The 17429-nt window shown below is 46.6% G+C and overlaps 1 protein-coding gene across 6 annotated transcripts in view; it reads left to right on the forward strand.

The window, feature by feature from the left end:
* The first annotated feature begins 13351 nt into the window (after positions 1-13351).
* Positions 13352-17429, forward strand: part of TULP4 (TUB like protein 4) — a 287410-nt gene continuing 283332 nt past the window's right edge. For 2 of the 6 annotated variants that reach the window (XM_063632632.1, XM_055268119.2), the window contains exon 1: positions 13352-13485. The gene's annotated coding sequence lies outside the window, so the exon portion shown is untranslated. Of the gene's footprint in view, positions 13486-13683; positions 14303-17429 lie in introns of those variants that run through there. The other 4 variants (XM_055268155.2, XM_055268209.2, XM_063632627.1 and 1 more) reach the window with 4 other exon arrangements.

Consider the following 17429-nt stretch of genomic DNA (forward strand, 5'->3'; position numbering starts at 1 on the left):
TGGGCAGCAAGAGCGAAACACTCCATCTCCAAAAAAAAAAAGGTATAAATTCCTAATTTATAACTTCTATATTTGGAGGTTACAAACAGTCTCTTTATATGTTTCTCTTCTATCTTTTTTTTTTTTTTTTTTTTTTTTTTTGAGACGGAGTCTTTCTCTGTCCCCCAGGCTGGAGTGCACTGGCACGATCTCGGCTCACTGCAAGCTCCACCTCTCGGGTTCATGCTATTCTCCTGCCTCAGCCTCCTGAGTAGCTGGGATTACAGGCGCCCGCCACCACGCCCAGCTAATTTTTTGTACTTTTAGTAGAGACGGGGTTTCACCGTGTTAGCCAGGATGGTCTCGATCTCCTGACCTCGTGATCCGCCCGCTTCGGCCTCCCAAAGTGCTGGGATTACAGGCTTGAGCCACCGCGCCCGGCTCTCTTCTATTTTTTTTTTTATTTTATTTTTTTGAGATGGAGTCTCACTCTGTCACCCAGGCTGGAGTGCAGTGGCGCCATCTCGGCTCACTGCAACCTCCACCTCCCGGGTTCAAGTGATTCTCCTGCCTCAGCCTCCTGAGTAGCTGGGACTACAGGCGCGTACCACCACGCCCAGCTAATTTTTGTATTTTTAGTAGAGACAGGGTTTCACCATGTTGGCCAGGATGGTCTCAATCTCCTGACCTCGTGATCTGCCCACCTTGGCCTCCCAAAGTGCTGAAATTACACGCGTGAGCCACCGCACCCAGCCTGTCTTCTTTTTATGCCACCTGTGTAAAAAAGTTTACAAGGCTTTCTTGGCCTCAGACCTCAAATTTACCCTTATGTTTCCATATTAAAAAGTCTATAAAGAACCTGTACAACTATATATATAGTTATAGTGTATATATATATGGTTATATAGAGTTTGTAGCAGCATTTTATTACCTGATATATATAAAAAGCTACACAGACACTCTGGAGATCTCCATTAGCAAAAATAATTTTAAATAATTTTAATCATTACAGGAAAAAGAGGATTCTGGACTAAAATTATTTTCCAAATAAACCATAATATCCCAACATGTGGACCACATATGCAGCTTGTTCCTGAATCGCATTGTATCGTGCTGGCATCCTGAGCTTTTACATGTTTGTCATTTATCTCATAGTCGCCCTTGAAAAGCATGATTTAGGCCGGGCGCAGTGGCTCACGCCTGTAATCCCAGCACCTTGGGAGGCTGAGGTGGGCAGATCATGAGGTCAGGAGATTGAGACCATCCTGGCTAACACGATGAAACCCTGTCTCTACTAAAAATACAAAAAATTAGCCAGGCATGGTGGCGGGCGCCTGTAGTCCCAGCTACTCGGGAGCCTGAGGCAGGAGAATGGCGTGAACTCGGGAGGTGGAGCTTGCAGTGAGCTGAGATCGCGCCACTGCACTCTAGCCTGGGTGACAGAGCGAGACTCCATCTCAAAAAAAAAAAAAAAAAAAGAAAAGCATGATTTAAAATCAAATCAATGAAAGGGGAGATGTCTCACTAATTTCAGGTTGCTAGGCAACTAGTCGATTCCGCTACATCTCTTTTATTGCTCTGGAGATACATAAAGGTTGGGAGAAAGTATGTACTATTTAGGTTAAATATATATTAGATAGATGATAGATAGATAGATAGATAGATAGATAGATAGATAGATAGATAGATTTTTTCTAAAATAGAATCATTTCTAGGACAACTATTATTATTGTTATTATTTGAGATGGAGTCTAGCTCTGTTGCCCAGGCTGGGGTGCACTGGCACGATCTCACTGCATCCTCCACCTCCTGGGTTCAAGTGATTCTCCTGCCTCAGCCTCCCAAGTAGCTGGGATCACAGGCACGTGCCACCACACCTGGCTAATTTTTGTTTTTTTGTTTGTTTGTTTGTTTTGTTTTGTTTTTGAGACAGAGTTTCCACTCTTGTTGCCCAGGCTGGAGTGCAATGGCACAATCTCAGCTCACTGCAAACTCCACCTCCCGGGTTCAAGCGATTCTCCTGCCTCAGCCTCCCGAGTAGCTGGGATTACAGGCATGCGCCACCACGTCCAGCTAATTTTGTACTTTTAGTAGAGAGGGGGTTTCTCCATGTTGGTCGGGCTGGTCTCGAACTCCTGACCTCACGTGATCCACCCGCCTCAACCTCCCAATTTGCTGGGATTACAGATGTGAGCTACCGTGCCTGGTCTTAATTTTTATATTTGTGGTAGAGACAGGGTTTCACGATGTTGGTCAGGCTGGTCTCAAACTCCTGACCTCAGGTGATCCACCCACCTTGGCCTCACAAAGTGCTAGGATTACAGCTGTGAGTTACCGCACCTGGCCCAGAAAACTATTTAATCTGTCTACTTCATGTTGTTTTATTTCTCCAAGCTGACTTCCTAGTCTATAGTTCAGTCTTATTAAGAGAAATAAAATTAATATATAGCATTCTACTTTAAAGAAATGAACAAATGTCAATATGTATCTTTGCATCGTCTGAAATTTTTCATCTAAAATCTGTTTTTCTTTTTGTTTTTCTTTTTTTTTTTTTTAACAGAGTCTCACTCTGTCTCCCAGGCTAATACAAATGTTTAGTATTATTTTATTTGAGACTATTGTAGCTTTTGCTATGATTTGAATGTCCCCTTCTAAGCTCATGTTGAAATTTCATCACTGGCCGTGCGTGGTGGCTCATGCCTGTAATCCCAGCACTTTGGGAGGCCAAGGTGGGTGAATCATGAGGTCAGGAGTTTGAGACCAGCCTGACCAACATTGGTGAAACCCCATCTCTACTAAAAATACAAACATTAGCCAGGCGTGATGGCATGCGCCTGTAATCCCAGCTACTCAGGAGGCTGAGGCAGGAGAATTGCTTGAACCTGGGAGGTGGAGGTTGCAGTGAGCCGAGATTGTACCACTGCGCTCCAGCCTGGGTGACAGAGCAAGACTCTGTTAAAAAAAAAAAAAAAAAAAGGAAATTTCATGTCATTGTGACCACGTTGACAGGTGGAGCTTTTTTTTTTTTTTTTTTTGAGACAGAGTCTCACTCTGTTGCCCAGACTGGAGTGCAGTGGTGCTATCTCAGCTCACTGCAAGCTCCACCTCCCAGGTTCACACCATTCTCTTGCCTCAGCCTCCCGAGTAGCTGGGACTACAGGCACCCGCTACCACGTCCAGCTAATTTTTTTGTATTCTTAGTAGACATGGGATTTCCCCATGTTAGCCAGGATGGTCTCAATCTCTTGACCTCGTGATCCACCCGCCTCGGCCTCCCAAAGTGCTGGGATTACAGGCATGAGCCACTGTGCCTGGCCAACAGGTGGAACCTTTAAGAGGTAATTAGGCCATGAGGGCTCAGCCCTCTGAATGGATTAAGGCCATTATGGGAGTGGCTTAGTTTTAGAGGGAGTGGGCTCCTGATACAAGGATAAGTTCAACCCCAATTCCCTACTCTGTTTCATGTGCTTGCTTCCCATGTGATGCCTTCCATCTCTGGCTTTGACCATGGGATGAGCCTCACCAGATGCTGGTGCCATGCTCTTGGACTTCCCAGCCTCCCGAACCCATAAGCCGAGCAAATATCTTTTTAATAAATTACCCCATCTGTGATATTCCATTTAGAGCAACAGAAAATGAAATAAGACAACTTTTATGTGAACTCCTGATTTATCCATCCGTTCACTCATCCATTCATCTGTTAATTTGTTTATTTACCATCCATTCAATTATTCATCACATAATCACTACCTGCTGCTGGGCTCGGCATGGGAATAGGGAAAAAATAGTAAACATGAAACTTGCTCTTTTTTCTCCTAAGGCCCAAAATTTCCTGATGCCTACTTAGAGCTTCAGTGCTTCAAAATAGCTTAGTATCTATGTTAATATTAGCTGTAGTTTTCAGAGACTTCACAAAATGGAATTTAAAAAATTGTTTTTATTCTTCTGTTTCTTGTCTTTCTTTTTTAACTTTTTTTTCTGCTCCCACTCCACTGGGATTATTTTGTACTCCTTTAGCAGTCTCATGTAGATGTTTCCTGTTGGTAGTCAGCCCTCCATCACAAGTGATTTGGGAATCCCAGCCCTTTCCATGGTGGCTTCATTCTCTAGGGCCTCAAGTTCTTTACACCTAGCTGGCTGGCAGGGGAAGAGAACATGTGGAGAAACACACCCATTTCTTAACTGCCTTGGCCAGGAGTGAGACACATCATTCCGATTGCAAGCATCAGTCACATGGCTCCACTTGGAGGTAGGGAGGTACTAGGAAATACAGTCTCTTGCTGGGCAGAGACTTCCTGGTTACAGTTCTATCACATGAGAGGACTCGTGGTGTACAATTAGCTGTCTCTGCTGCAATACCCAAAACCCTTGCATGATTTTGCAGCTGTAAGATTATTTCAACATAAGTAAATCATTGCTGGGATTGCTTACTTTTGTGGTCTAATACTTATATAATACTTAAGTGTTTAAGTCTTTCTGAGATTATCTTCCTCCACCTAATTTTTTTTGTTTGTTTATCTTTTTTTCTTTTTTTTTTTGATACAAGGTCTTGCTCTGTCACCCAGGCTGGAGTGTGCCATGGCATGATCATGGCTTACTATAGCCTCAACCTCCCAAGTTCAAGCAATCCTCCCACCTCGGCCTCCTGAGTAGCTGGGACTACAAGCCTGTGCCACCATGCCTGGCTTATTTTTTAAAAAATTTTTAGAGATGGGGGTTTCCCTGTGTTGCCCAGTTATAACATATATAACATATGTATTATATATGTTATATAATACCTATATATATAAACTCCTTGGTTCAGGCAATCATCCCACCTAAGCCTCCCAAAGTGCTGGGATTACAAGGCTGAGCTACAGTGTGCGGCTAATTTTTTTATGCAACAAAAATTATTTATTGAGTGTCTGCTAAGTGATTCTCTTTGGAGCAATGCTTAATTACAGTATAAAGTTATGACATGACATTTGTATCCATTGGTCCTATTGATAAACATCAGTTGCAGAGTATGAAGTCTGCAGTTACAAAATCTAAGTTTTTTACTGAGTAAAACTGAAAATGGCTAGCATTTACATAAAAATGGACAATTTTACAAAATAGAAGTGATAATGGCACACAGTCCTAACTAGAAGGCTTACTTTCCTAAGAGCATGTGAGTGCCAGTGTATTTTCACTAGGTTTTGTCTGTTTTTTGACATCTGCTTTTTTACAATGCTGACGATTTCTGTTAATTTCATGAATGACACCTTTATCACATTTCAATGTATGATCTCTTTTTTAAAAGTTTTGTCTTAAGGCTTCAGTGTCTTCATTTGGAAAATAGTGTCATAATCCACAAAGACCTGGAAACAAACACAGTGCATAGCGTTGAGCGCTGGGTGCGATGGCTCAGGCCTGTAATCCCAGCACTTTGGGAGGCCGAGGTTGGCAAATCATATGAGGCCAGGAGTTCGAGACCAGCCTGGTCAACGTGGTGAAACCTCGTCTCTACTAAAATTACAAAAATTAGCCGGGCATGGTGGTGCGCGCCTGTAATCCCAGCTACTGGGGAGGCTGAGGCAGGAGAATCGCTTGAACCTGGGAGGTGGAGGTGGCAGTGAGCCAAGATTGCGGCACTGCACTCCAGCCTGAGCGACAGAGGGAGACACCGCCAAAAAAAAAAAATCACTGAGGTCCTCACAGCAAACTTGAAACAGCTGGGAGGATTTTGTATGTACAAGAAAGCCCAACCTAAAATTGTTTAAGGAACAAGGGAGTTTCTCATCTCAGAGAACAAGAGGTTTCAAGATGATGAAGGCATGTGGCACATACACAGGTTGGCTGTTTCAGGGGAACAGTGACCCGGCCATTGTTTCTGGTCCTCCGGCCTCACTGTGTTAGCTGTGTCCTCTCACGGCCACAAGGTAGCAGCAGCAGCTGCGGGCACCGCAGCCTTCCTGGAGGAGCGGTTCTCCGACTCAGGACTACTTCCTATCACAGGCTTAAAAACCAAGGACGCCAAAGAGCTTCTTAAAAAATATATATATATAATACATATATACAATGTTAATCAATATTTACCATTTTATAAAAGGAAAAACTGAAAATTTTAAAATATTGCTTTATTTAAAAAATAATAAATCTATTACATGTTAACATACATCACACATTTTTATGACAAAAATAACTATATTTTCCCAAAAAAAATTTAGTGAGAAGGTGGCACTGTTTTACATTTTTACATGTCTTTGATGTCGGCTCCACTGAGGACAGATGGTTTCTCCTATCTGCTTCTCATGCAATCTGTTGTACATTGCACGTCATCACATAGCCTCTGGAAGAGTCCAGCGTACACTCACAAGAGGTGAGAGTGGAAATGACATCTTAGTACTATTATGAAAACAGTTTGACCCAAAGACTCCCTGAAAGGGAGAGTCCTTATGCCTCTTTCAAAAGCTAAGAAACGGGCTGGGCCTGGGGGCTCACGCCTGTAATCCCAACACTCTGGGAGGCCGAGGTGGGTGGATCACTTGAGGTCAGGAGTTCGAGACCAGCCTGGCCAACATGGTGAAACCCCATTTCTAGTCTCTACTAAAAATACAAAATTAGCTGGGCGTGGTTGTGCATGCCTGTAATCCCAGCTACTCGGGAGGCTGAGGCAGGAGAATTGCCTGAACTTGGGAGGCAGAGGTTACAGTGAGCTGAGATTGCACCACTGCACTCCAGCCTGGGTGACAGAGCGAGACTCCGTCTGAAAAAAAAATAAATACATAAAATTAACAAAAAAAGGCTAAGAAACCGTTTCTGAAAGGCTTTCCCAGTACAGTACCCCCGTGTGTAACTGACCAGAACTGGATCATTTGCCTGTTTCTAAGGAAAGACAATAGCATTGGCAGGATTTGCTTATACCAATGGTTCTCGAACTTGGTGTGCATCAGAATCACCCATGGAGTGTGTTAAACCACGGACTGTTCAGGCCAACAGCAGGGCTCTGATTCAGGAAGTTTGGCATGGAGCCTGAAAATGTTCCTTTTTTTTTTTTTGAGACGGAGTCTTGCTCTGTCACCCAGGCTGGAGTGCACTGGCGCTCTCGGCTCACTGCAAGCTCCACCTCCCGGGTTCACGCCATTCTCCTGCCTCAGCCTCTCCGAGTAGCTGGGACTACAGGCGCCTGCCACCACGCCCGGCTAATTTTTTTGTATTTTTAGTAGAGACGGGGTTTCACCGTGGTCTCGATCTCCTGACCTCGTGATCCGCCCGCCTTGGCCTCCCAAAGTGCTGGGATTACAAGCGTGAGCCACCGTGCCCGGCCGAAAATGTGCATTTTTAACAATCCCCATGACTGCTTCTGCTGTTGGGCCAGGGACCACATGGTGGGACCCACTGGCACAGCCCAATCAGGATGTGGGGATGTGGCCAGGCTTCCTGGAGTGGACTGTGATATGGATACACACGGATATCTTAATAAACTAGGGTTCATTAGCAAGCAAGTCAGGAGAATGGCTGTGGGTGCAACCAATAGTATTTGCTATCCTTATATTCTCAGAAAATTTATGGTGGACTCCTCCAAAATAAATGCTTGAACAATGGTCCTGTTAGTGACTTTTTACTGGTTATCAAGTATATCTTGGAGTCATGGTCAAGGGAAGAAAAGGGTGGGGGAGGGAGAAAGGGAAAAAAAGGAAAGTATGGCATTGAGATAGAAATTTAACTTTAGGGCCTAGCACAGTGGCTCACACCTGTAATCCCAACACTTTGGGAGATGGAGGCAGGAACATCACTTGAGCCCAGAAGTTTGAGAACAGCCTGGGCAACATATATTGAGAACCCCATCTATTAAAAAGAAAGAAAGAAATTTAACTTTAAAATGCCCCAGTTTGTTTTTTTTGTTATTGCTGTTGTTTTGTTTGTTTGTTTTTCTCTTTCTATATAGCCCTCCTGGCTTGAGAAATTTACATTGGATGAACTTGCTGAGGAAAAACAAAATATAATTGGGGGCCGAGTGTGGCAGCTGAGCGGAGCACGGCGGGGCTACAGCATTTCCCCTGATGCTGGACGCTGGGTATCCAGTGATGAAGCCTCAGCTGGTGCTGGCATTTTTGGGTCTCAGGACACCTTGAAAGGGGAGGGGCTTGCGTCTTATTCTTCAAAAGCTCTGACTCCTCTGCCATCTCCTTATGTCCAGGATCCAGTTTCCCTATCACTGTGCTGAGTGTCTTGGTGGCTGAAGGGCTTGAGACAGCAGAAACTTTGGACTCTGAGTTATGTCGCAGCCAGGAGGGAGGGGAGTCGCTGCAGCAAGCTGCTTGGTGACGGAGGCAGGGAAGAGGCCTGCAAGAAGAGCTGCTGGAGCTTCATTATCTGGATGTCTTAGAGAACATGATGGCCAAGGAGGGGTGCAAAGAAGTGTGGAGAGAAGGGAAGGGAACAGAGGCCAACCCAGGTGCCCGGCTGGCTGTGACTGCGGATCCCTTGTGCCCCCAGGCCCAGCCTTAGGGTAGAACAGTGGTGATCAACCACCGCCAGGAGCACAGCCACGTTTTAATGAGTGGTCAAGATACACTGTTACCAGAATGCCTATCAGATTCAGTTGGGCTCTGAGCTCACTGTGTGACCCAAGGCAGATGCAAAGGAAAGTTATTTGAAGAGTAGCTTTCAAAGAAAGGTCACGTATCTCAGAACTTTTGGGAGCTTGGTCAGGGTAGTAAGAAGCTTTTCCCAAACTTGACTCTAGAGCTACAGGCCCGCCAGCTGACAGAGTCACGATCATGAATGCCACGTAAGGGACGCTGTTTCTTATAGCAATTATCATTTTGCAATTATTATGCGGTGTTAATTTCTTCAAGTGTGTTGCCAAAATCTACTGTTTAAAAGTATTTAAACACAACAAAATGGGACTGATTGGACCTGTGGGATTTCAAAGGACAGTGGAAGGGTCCCCATTACCAGATCTCCCTCCTAACGGCTCCCAAATGCCACAGATTTCTAAATAAGCAGCAACATTTTTCATTTCACAATTAGAAAGGATTTTAGAGAAGCATAAAATGCAGGCCTCCCAAAGGGCTGGGAGGCTCATGCCTGTAATCCCAGCCCTTTGGGAGGTCAAGGCAGGAAGACTGGCTTGAGCCTTGGAGCAATACAGTGAGACCTCGTCTCTACAAAAAATTTAAAAAATTAGCCTGGTGTGGTGGTGCGCGCTTGTGGTCCTAGCTACTTGGGAGGCTGAGGTGGGAGGGTCACTTGAGCCTGGGAGGTTGAGGCTGCAGTGAGCCAAGATTGTACCACTACACTCCAGCCAGGGCAACCGAGCAAGATCTTATCTCAAAAAAAACTCATAAGAGATGTAATAGATTATTATAAATAAGTTTTAAAAGTTTTAAATCACTTTCCTTCTGAACATGCAGAGGGAGAGTAGATTCCTAAGGGGGCACGGGTAAGGTAGGGGACAGAAGGCACACACTGAGGGAAACGGACAGAAAGAACAGCAAAAATAAGAACGAACAAGGCACAGAGTTTGGCCCATGGTAAGCATTTAATAAAACTTAGCTATTATTATTATTGTTATTTTTCAGACACAGGGTCTCACTCTGTCACCCAGGTTGGAGGGCTGTGGCCTGATTACAGCTCACTGCAGCCTCCAACTCCTAGGCTTAAGTGATCCTCCCACTTCAGCCACCAAGTAGCAGGGGACTATAGTTGCATGCCATCACCGTGTCTGGTCCTTAGGTACTATTATTATTATTATTTTTGAGATGGAGACTCACTCTGTCGCCCAGGGTGGAGTGCAGTGGCACAATCCGGGCTCATGCAAACTCTGCCCCCCAGGTTCAAGCAATTCTCCTGCTTCAGCCTGCTGAGTAGCTGGGACTACAGGCGGCCACCACCATGCCAGGCTAATTTTTGTATTTTTAGTAGAGACGGGGTTTCACCATGTTCAGGCTGGAGGTATTATTGTTAGCAGTAGTAGTATTTTTTTTTGAGACGGAGTTTCACCCTTTTTGCCCAGGCTGGAGTGCAATGGCACAATCTTGGCTCACTGCAACCTCTGCCTCCTGGGTTCAAGCCATTCTTCTACCTCAGCCTCCCAAGTAGCTGAGATTACAGGCATGCGCCACCATGCCCGGCTAATTTTTTGTATTTTTAGTAGAGACAGGGTTTCTCCATGTTGGTCAGGCTGGTCTCAAACTCCCGACCTCAGGTGATCCGCCCACCTTGGCCTCCCAAAGTGCTGAGATTACAGGTGTGAGCCACCGCTCCTGGCTTATTATTATTATTATTTGAGACGGAGTCTCGCTGTGTCGCTCAGGATGGAGTGCAGTGGCATGATCTCGGCTCACTGCAATCTCTGCCTCCTGGGTTCAAGTGATTCTCCTGCCTCAGCCTCACAAGTAGCTGGGATTACAGGTGTGTGCCACCACGCCTGGCTAGTTTTTGTATTTTTAGTAGAGATGGGGTTTTGTCATGTTGGTCAGGCTGGTCTTGAACCCATGATCACAGGTGACCCACCTGCCTTGGCCTCCCAAAGTACTGGGAATACAGGCATGAGCCACTGTGCTCTGCCCAAGTATTATTTTTTGATTGGGCACCTCTTGTGTGCCAGGCATATAATTTACATATTTTATTTGATTATTTCAACAGCCCTGTGAGGGAGATACTGTTTTATGAATGTATGGCTAAAGACACAGCGTTTGGAATATTGTTTTTGTTTGTCACTTGTTAGTAAGTGGTAGAACCAGGACTTCAGTGAAAATACTTGCTCCAAAGACATTCGTGAAACCACTGACACTGTGCAAAATGACACAGGCAGAAAACAAATTTGAGGGACTTCTCAGTTTTGCTGAGAGTTGGGTGTATTTGTACCCAAGAGTGCTGGATAAAAGAGAGTTTATACCTGTGGGCCTTATGGAAAACCATGGTATTAGTAGAAGAGTAGTTTCAAGGTTTGTATTTTTTTTTCATTTTGCAGAAGAAAGAACACCTGTATCATTCAGTCTTGATGGTATTTGTTATATCATTTTATACTGTTATATAGATTGTATTTATTGAGTCAAGAAAGTTCATCTTTAATCCTTTTGCTCTTTAGTCTGACAGCAACGGTCAAAGTTTCCGTAATTTGCTCCAGGCCAGGCTAACGAATGCTGATCCCTGATCTGCGCGCGCGCGCGTGTGTGTGTGTGTGTGTGACAGACAGAGAGAGCACGTGCAAGAGAGAAAGGGTTTAAAAAATGTTACGTATATATTTTGGCCAGGCGTGGTGACTCACGCCTGTAATTCCAGCACTTTGGGAGGCCGAGGCAGGCAGATAACCTGAGGTCAGGAGTTTGAGACCAGCCTGGCCAACATGGTGAAACCTTGTATCTACTAAAAATACAAAATTAGATGGGCATGGTGGTAGCGCCTTTAATCCCAGCAATCCCAGCTACTCGGGAGGCTGAGGCAGGAGAATTGCTTGAACCTGGGAGGCGGAGGTTGCAGTTAGCCGAGATCACACCACTGCACCCCAGCCTGGGCGACAGAGTGAGACTACATCTCAAACAAACAAACAAAAGTTATGCACATATTTTAAAGTAATTCTGTCTAGAAATTGTAAATTTTGAAGGCAAGGGCCATATCATATTCTTCCTTTGATCTCTCCACAGTATTTAACATAACATTGAGCATTAAACTGAAGTGCAATATTAATTACATTGAGTGAAGATTATCTTTTAAGGTACTCTAAGACGTAAATGTAGTTTTATTTCTTAAAGTTTTCAAAATTAAGTTTCGGAGTGCTTATAAAATATAATCAAATAATGCTAATCTTAATACTTCTATTAAATGCATTATACATATATATTATATATATATATAATCTTTTTGAGACAGGGTCTCACTCTGTCACCTAGGCTGGAGTGCAGTGGCGCAATCTCGGCTCCCTGCAACCTCTGCCTCCTGGGGTTCAAAGGATTCTCGTGCCTCAGCCTCTGGAGTAGCTGGGACCAGAGTTAAATGCATTATATTTATACGCATTCAAACATGAGGCAACTATTCTTGTTTCAGTTACTTTTAAATTAATATTTAATTTTCTTTTGTTAGAGCCGGGTTTCGCTATGCTCAGGCTGGAGTCCACAGGCATGATTATAGCTCACTGCGGCCCCAGCTCCTGGTCTCCAGGGATCCACCCCCCTCAGCCTCTGGAGTAGCTGGGACTACACGCCACGCTTGGCTTACCTTTTTTAAAATAAAAAAAAGTCTAGGTAGCATTTGTCAAAATTTGTAAAATTAGGCCAAGTGTGGTGGCTCATGCCTGTAATCCCAACACTTTGGAAGGCAGAGGCAGGAGGCTCACTTGGAGCCAGGAGTTCGAGATGAGCCAGGGCAACAAAGCGAAACTCCCACACTTAAAACAAAAAAAATCACAAATGAGCTGGGCATGGTGGCGGACACCTGTAGTCCCTAGCTACTCGGGAGGCTGAGGCGAGGCATGGAATTTCAGAATTTAACAAACTCGGTCCAACTTTTTTTTTTGACAAAATTCACAGAATCAGGAATTCTTAAGTCTGAAACGGATTCAAAAACTTTTGCAGACAGGCAAAATAGAAAACAACGCTGGGCCCTTGCGGAAGAGTGGCTGCTATTCCTAACTATATGTGGCCTCTAATGCTTCAAATCAAGGAAAAAAGAATGCTTTTTTTTTTTTAAACTACACGTGTGAAGAGTCACACAATCAGCTATGCTATTTCTTTGCACAAGCTGGAAAAAGGAGAGATTATCAAGTTTCGTTGTTAGCAGGACATCCATCAAATTTAACAGGAGGGGGAAGGCTGTGAATTGTTCTTCCCTGAGTTAAAATGACGCTATCCGGTCCTTTCTCCATGGACAACTGAAGAAGAGATGCTCTGTCTGGGATGTCACCATCGCGGCCACTCGGGTGACCGTTTTCCCGGGGAGCTGCGCGGGTCGGTGATGCCAGCACCTCTGTGCTCCCGGCGGCTTTCCCTGTAAGACATAATGGGACTGGGACGTCCACTTCCGGCTCAAACGAAGTTCAGACGGCGCGGAAGCCGCACGGTGCCCGGGTGCTGAGGCCGTCCGGAGCCAGGAGACTGGAGGCCTAGGCCCGGCACTGTGGGCATCTTGGGCACCGTGGCGCGGTGCGGGCCGGGGGCGAGGGTCTCCCGGGGTGGCGACGCCGGGGGTGCCAGCAGGTGGCCCGGGCAGGCGGCGGCTCCGGTGGCGGGCGGCGCGGCGGCCCGCGAGGTGGCGTGGGGGACGCGAGCCCTGGGCCGGGGAGGGAGGGCGGCCGGGGGGCGCCAACGGCCGGCGGCGGGGGACGGGGCGGTAGCGCCGGCCGGGGAGGCGCCGCTCGCCGCGCCGGGTCACGTGGCGCGGTCACGTGGCGCGCAGCCGGGCCGGCGGCGGCGGCGGTGAAGGGAGGCGGAGACTCGGACGAGACGCGGGGGGAGGCGGCGGCGGCGGCGGCGACGCGGGGCTGCTGGAGGCGGAGAGGCGCGGAGGAGCCGCTGGGGCTGCCGCCACGGCCGCCCGGAGGTGAGCGGGCGCGGGGCCGCTGTCGCCGCCGCGGCGGGCCGGGCGCCGCGCAGTCCCGCGAGAGGGGGCGCCGGCCCGAGCGCCGTCCCTGCCCCGCCGGGCGTGTGTCCCCCTGCGGCGGGCCCCGGGGTCTGCGCGGCGGGCTTGGTGGGCGCGGCGGGCGGGGGTCGGGGCGGTGGCTGCGGGAGTCTTGGGAGGGGGCGGCGCGAGGGGGCGTCTGACCCGGGCCCGGCGGCCGTAACCGCTGCTTGGCTGTGGGAGCCTTTTGTCTCCGCGTGTGAGAAAATGGGGCGAAAGCTGAGCGCGAGGCGGGCGTGCGTGTGGGGTGGTGCGTGTGGTGTGTGTGTGAGATCGGGAGGCGTTTGGCTTGGAGCCATTTTTTTTTCTTAATTGTGGAGACAGAAAATCCCTGAAAACGGTTTCCCCAGGGAGACTGGGCTGCGCTCCTCCTCTTCCTCCCCGGCGTCGGGCCCGAGCGGCTTCCCCGGCCGCGCCGCCACCTCCCCTGCCGGGCCCGTCTCCCCAGCCCGCCTGCCCCACCTTCCGCGAAGCCCCCGGGCGAGCCGGCTGTCTGCAGAGCGGGCCCGGTCACCTGTCGTGGCAGCTGCATGGAAATCCCAGCGCTTCTGCTGTCTGGAGTCTGTGCTGTTTCCTCTGGCAAATCACGGAGATTCTGCTCCGAGCACCAACCCTTCCTCTTTGCCATGCGCTCCACAACACAGAGCAGGACGCCGATTCCGAAGTTTGACCCGCTTGGGGCAATTAGCTAGGAGGTGTCTGCTTCTTCCTGTGGCGACACCGCTTCAGGGATGAGAAGGTGAGGGTGGTTTGGCTTTGTGGAAGGAAACGAGAGTGACACAGCTCTCTCCCGGGTTAAGGTTTGTTAGGGTCCTATTCCTTCTACCTGCTGAACTACCCGTGTCATCAGAAAGTCTCTTAAGACTTTCCCGTCGGGTATAATCAGCTCCCCTCGCCAGGAACTGTCTCCTGGATCTCTTTGGGGTCTCCCCCACCCCCCTTTTGTTTTACAGTAGTTCAGCACCTTAAGGATATCCTTTAAGTCATTGCAATAGGCAGGTTTATGAAAAAGCACAGAGGAAGTTATTTCTAAGGTTTTGAAGGACGTAAAAACCCGTTTCAGGTGGGAGTGTGGGTCCCTTCCTTTGTGCCACTTCCTCCGTGTCTGGGGTCTCCATTTCTTAGTTGAAGTTCTTGCAGACAAACCCGCTGGGAATGGTGCGGTGGTCCTGGAAAGTTCTCCCCGAGCTCCGCAGCGCCAGATTGCTGGGGCGTGAGGTTGTGATGGATGAGAAGTGACAAGGCACCTTGCACATAGCCACACTGCAATCCAGAGAGGCCATGGGCACACTCATCTCGCGTTGTGCAGTGATAGCCATGTTCTGAATAGGAGAGTCACAAGTGTCCTGTCTTCTAGTGAAGTCTTTGATAGGTAACTGGCATGGAAGTGATGATATGAATAAATTGTGAATAGCTAAATTTGATGTTTAGTTCCTCAGTTTCAAGAATAGTACTTAATTTGTGTTTAAGTTGTTAGACGATGTGGATTTCCTTTAAGAATTTTAAGAGCTCTATATTAGGGCTGTGGAAGTAGCAGGTTTATTTATTTATTTTTGGTTTTGTTTTTTACATGATGTGGGGAGGTGTTGGCTTCCAGAGTTAAAGTCAGTAGTGCTGAATTAGAGGCAGGAATACGGGGAAAAATGTTTTCAACACAATGGAACTTTCATACATGGAAGATGATTAGGAAGTCATGATTGCTTCCTGTGGTTGAGAAATACGAACTTTATGCATTTACTATTGTTTATTTTAAAATAATGTCCTCTTCATTTAGAAAGTTTGTGTGTATAGGCCGGGCGCAGTGGCTCACGCCTGTAATCCCAGCACTTTGGGAGGCCGAGGCGGGTGGATCACGAGGTCAGGAGTTCAAGACCAGCCTGGCCAAGAAGGTGAAACCCCGTTATCTACTAAAAATACAAAAAATTAGCCGAGTGCAGTGGCAGGCGCCTGTAATCCCAGCTACTCGGGAGGCTGAGGCAGGAGAATCGCTTGAACTCGGAGGGCGGAGGTTGCAGTGAGCTGAGATCGCGCCACTGCACTCCAGCCTGACAACAGAGTGAGACTCCGTCTGAAAACAAACAAAAAGAAAGTTTGTGTGTATAAATCATATTTATCTTTCAGCCTTGCATATGGAGCTCTAAGAGTGGCAGTTTGGTTATTCACAGTTTTTTACCTACCAAAACTCTGAATAGAAAAAGATTTTTAACCCACAAAGCAATGTGTGGTACCTGAAGCCTGTTTTAAATGGAATCATCCAACATTGATGCTGAGATAGCGAGTAATGAAAGAAGGGTCAAGAGACAGCAGCCTTCCTTCAGGCCAAATTTCAGCCCTCTCACTGGATAGTTTATAGGACTGTGGGAAGCCCAGGTTTTCTTTTTGATTTTGCTATAGATTCCAGTATCTGAATTCAGGAAGGTTTGTGGAGTGGCTACCATGTGCATGGCTAAGCTAGGTCGGAATGTTTCTTCATCTGTTCTACTCATTTACAACATCAATTGACAATCTCCTGGAGACAGTGAACTATGCATGTGATTTGTAAAATGCATTTAAAAACTGAGTACAACCTCTTAAGAAATGCTGCGATTTAGTTACTGCATGGGTTTCTGTTTAGGATTCTGTGAAGCATTTCAATATTACCAAAAGCCTTACAGAAATTGTACATTTGTCTTTAGTGAGACTGCATGGAATATGTAATTAAAATGTCCAATTTCTTTTAATTTGGCTGAGATAATGTTTAGTTACTAAATTGTAACATACTAAACATACTAATTTTTTTGTGGTAAAATGTACATACCATAAAATTTATCATCCTGGCTGGGTGTGGTGGCTCACGCCTATAATCCCAGTACTTTGGGAGGCTGAGGCAGATGGATCCCTTTAGGCCAGGAGTTCGAGACCAGCCTGGCCAACATGGTGAAACCCTGTCTCTACTAAAAATACAAAAATTAACCAGTTGTTGTGGCACACACCTGTAATCCCAGCTACCTGAGAGGCGGAGGCAAAAGAATTGCTTGAACCCGGGAGGCTGCGGTTGCTGTAAGGTTGCAGTGAGCAGAGGTTGCACCACTGCACTCTAGCCTGGGTGACACAGTGAAACTCTGTCTCAAAGGAAAAAAAACAAACTTAAATTTTAAGTGTACGGTTCAGTAGCATTAAGTACATTCACGCTGTCATGCAACTATCACTTCTGTCCAGAACTTTGTTCAGAGTCCCAACTGAAACTTCAGACCTGTTAAACCCCAACTCCTTCTTTTCCCCTCCCTGCAGCCCCTGGAACCCACCCCTCTATTTTCTATCTCTATGAATTTGACTACTCTAGGTACCTCATGTAAGTGGAATCACACAGTATTTGCCCTTTCATGACTGCCTTATTTCACTTAGCGTGATGTCCTCAGGGTTCATCCATGTTATAGCATGCGTCAGCATTTGCATCCTTTTGTTCTTGCTGTTGTTTCTAGAGACAAGGTCTCACTATGTTGCCCAGGCTGGTCTCGGACTGTTGGGCTCAAGCAGTCCTCCCAGCTAGGCCTCCCGAAGTGCTTGGTTTACAGGCATGAGCCACCACGCCCAGCCGAATTCCTGTCCTTCTAAAAACTGAATAATATTCCATTGTATGTATATACCACATTTTGTTGATAAACGTTCTAGATTTTTGTATACTAAATGTTGGTAACTGTGGTACTTCATGATGATCAGGAACCTGGTATTTGACCTTAGTTAAGACCATGAGGCAATGATCAGGAACTCCGACTAGAAGTTATAGAACACTTATTTTATTAAAACAAATTTAATTAAATTCGTTAAAACAAATTCGTTATTATTTAATGCATAGAAACTCTTTAAAATAAGGACCCATGGGGGAT

This window comes from Symphalangus syndactylus, chromosome 2, assembly GCF_028878055.3.
Source record: "Symphalangus syndactylus isolate Jambi chromosome 2, NHGRI_mSymSyn1-v2.1_pri, whole genome shotgun sequence".
Lineage (NCBI taxonomy): Eukaryota > Metazoa > Chordata > Mammalia > Primates > Hylobatidae > Symphalangus > Symphalangus syndactylus.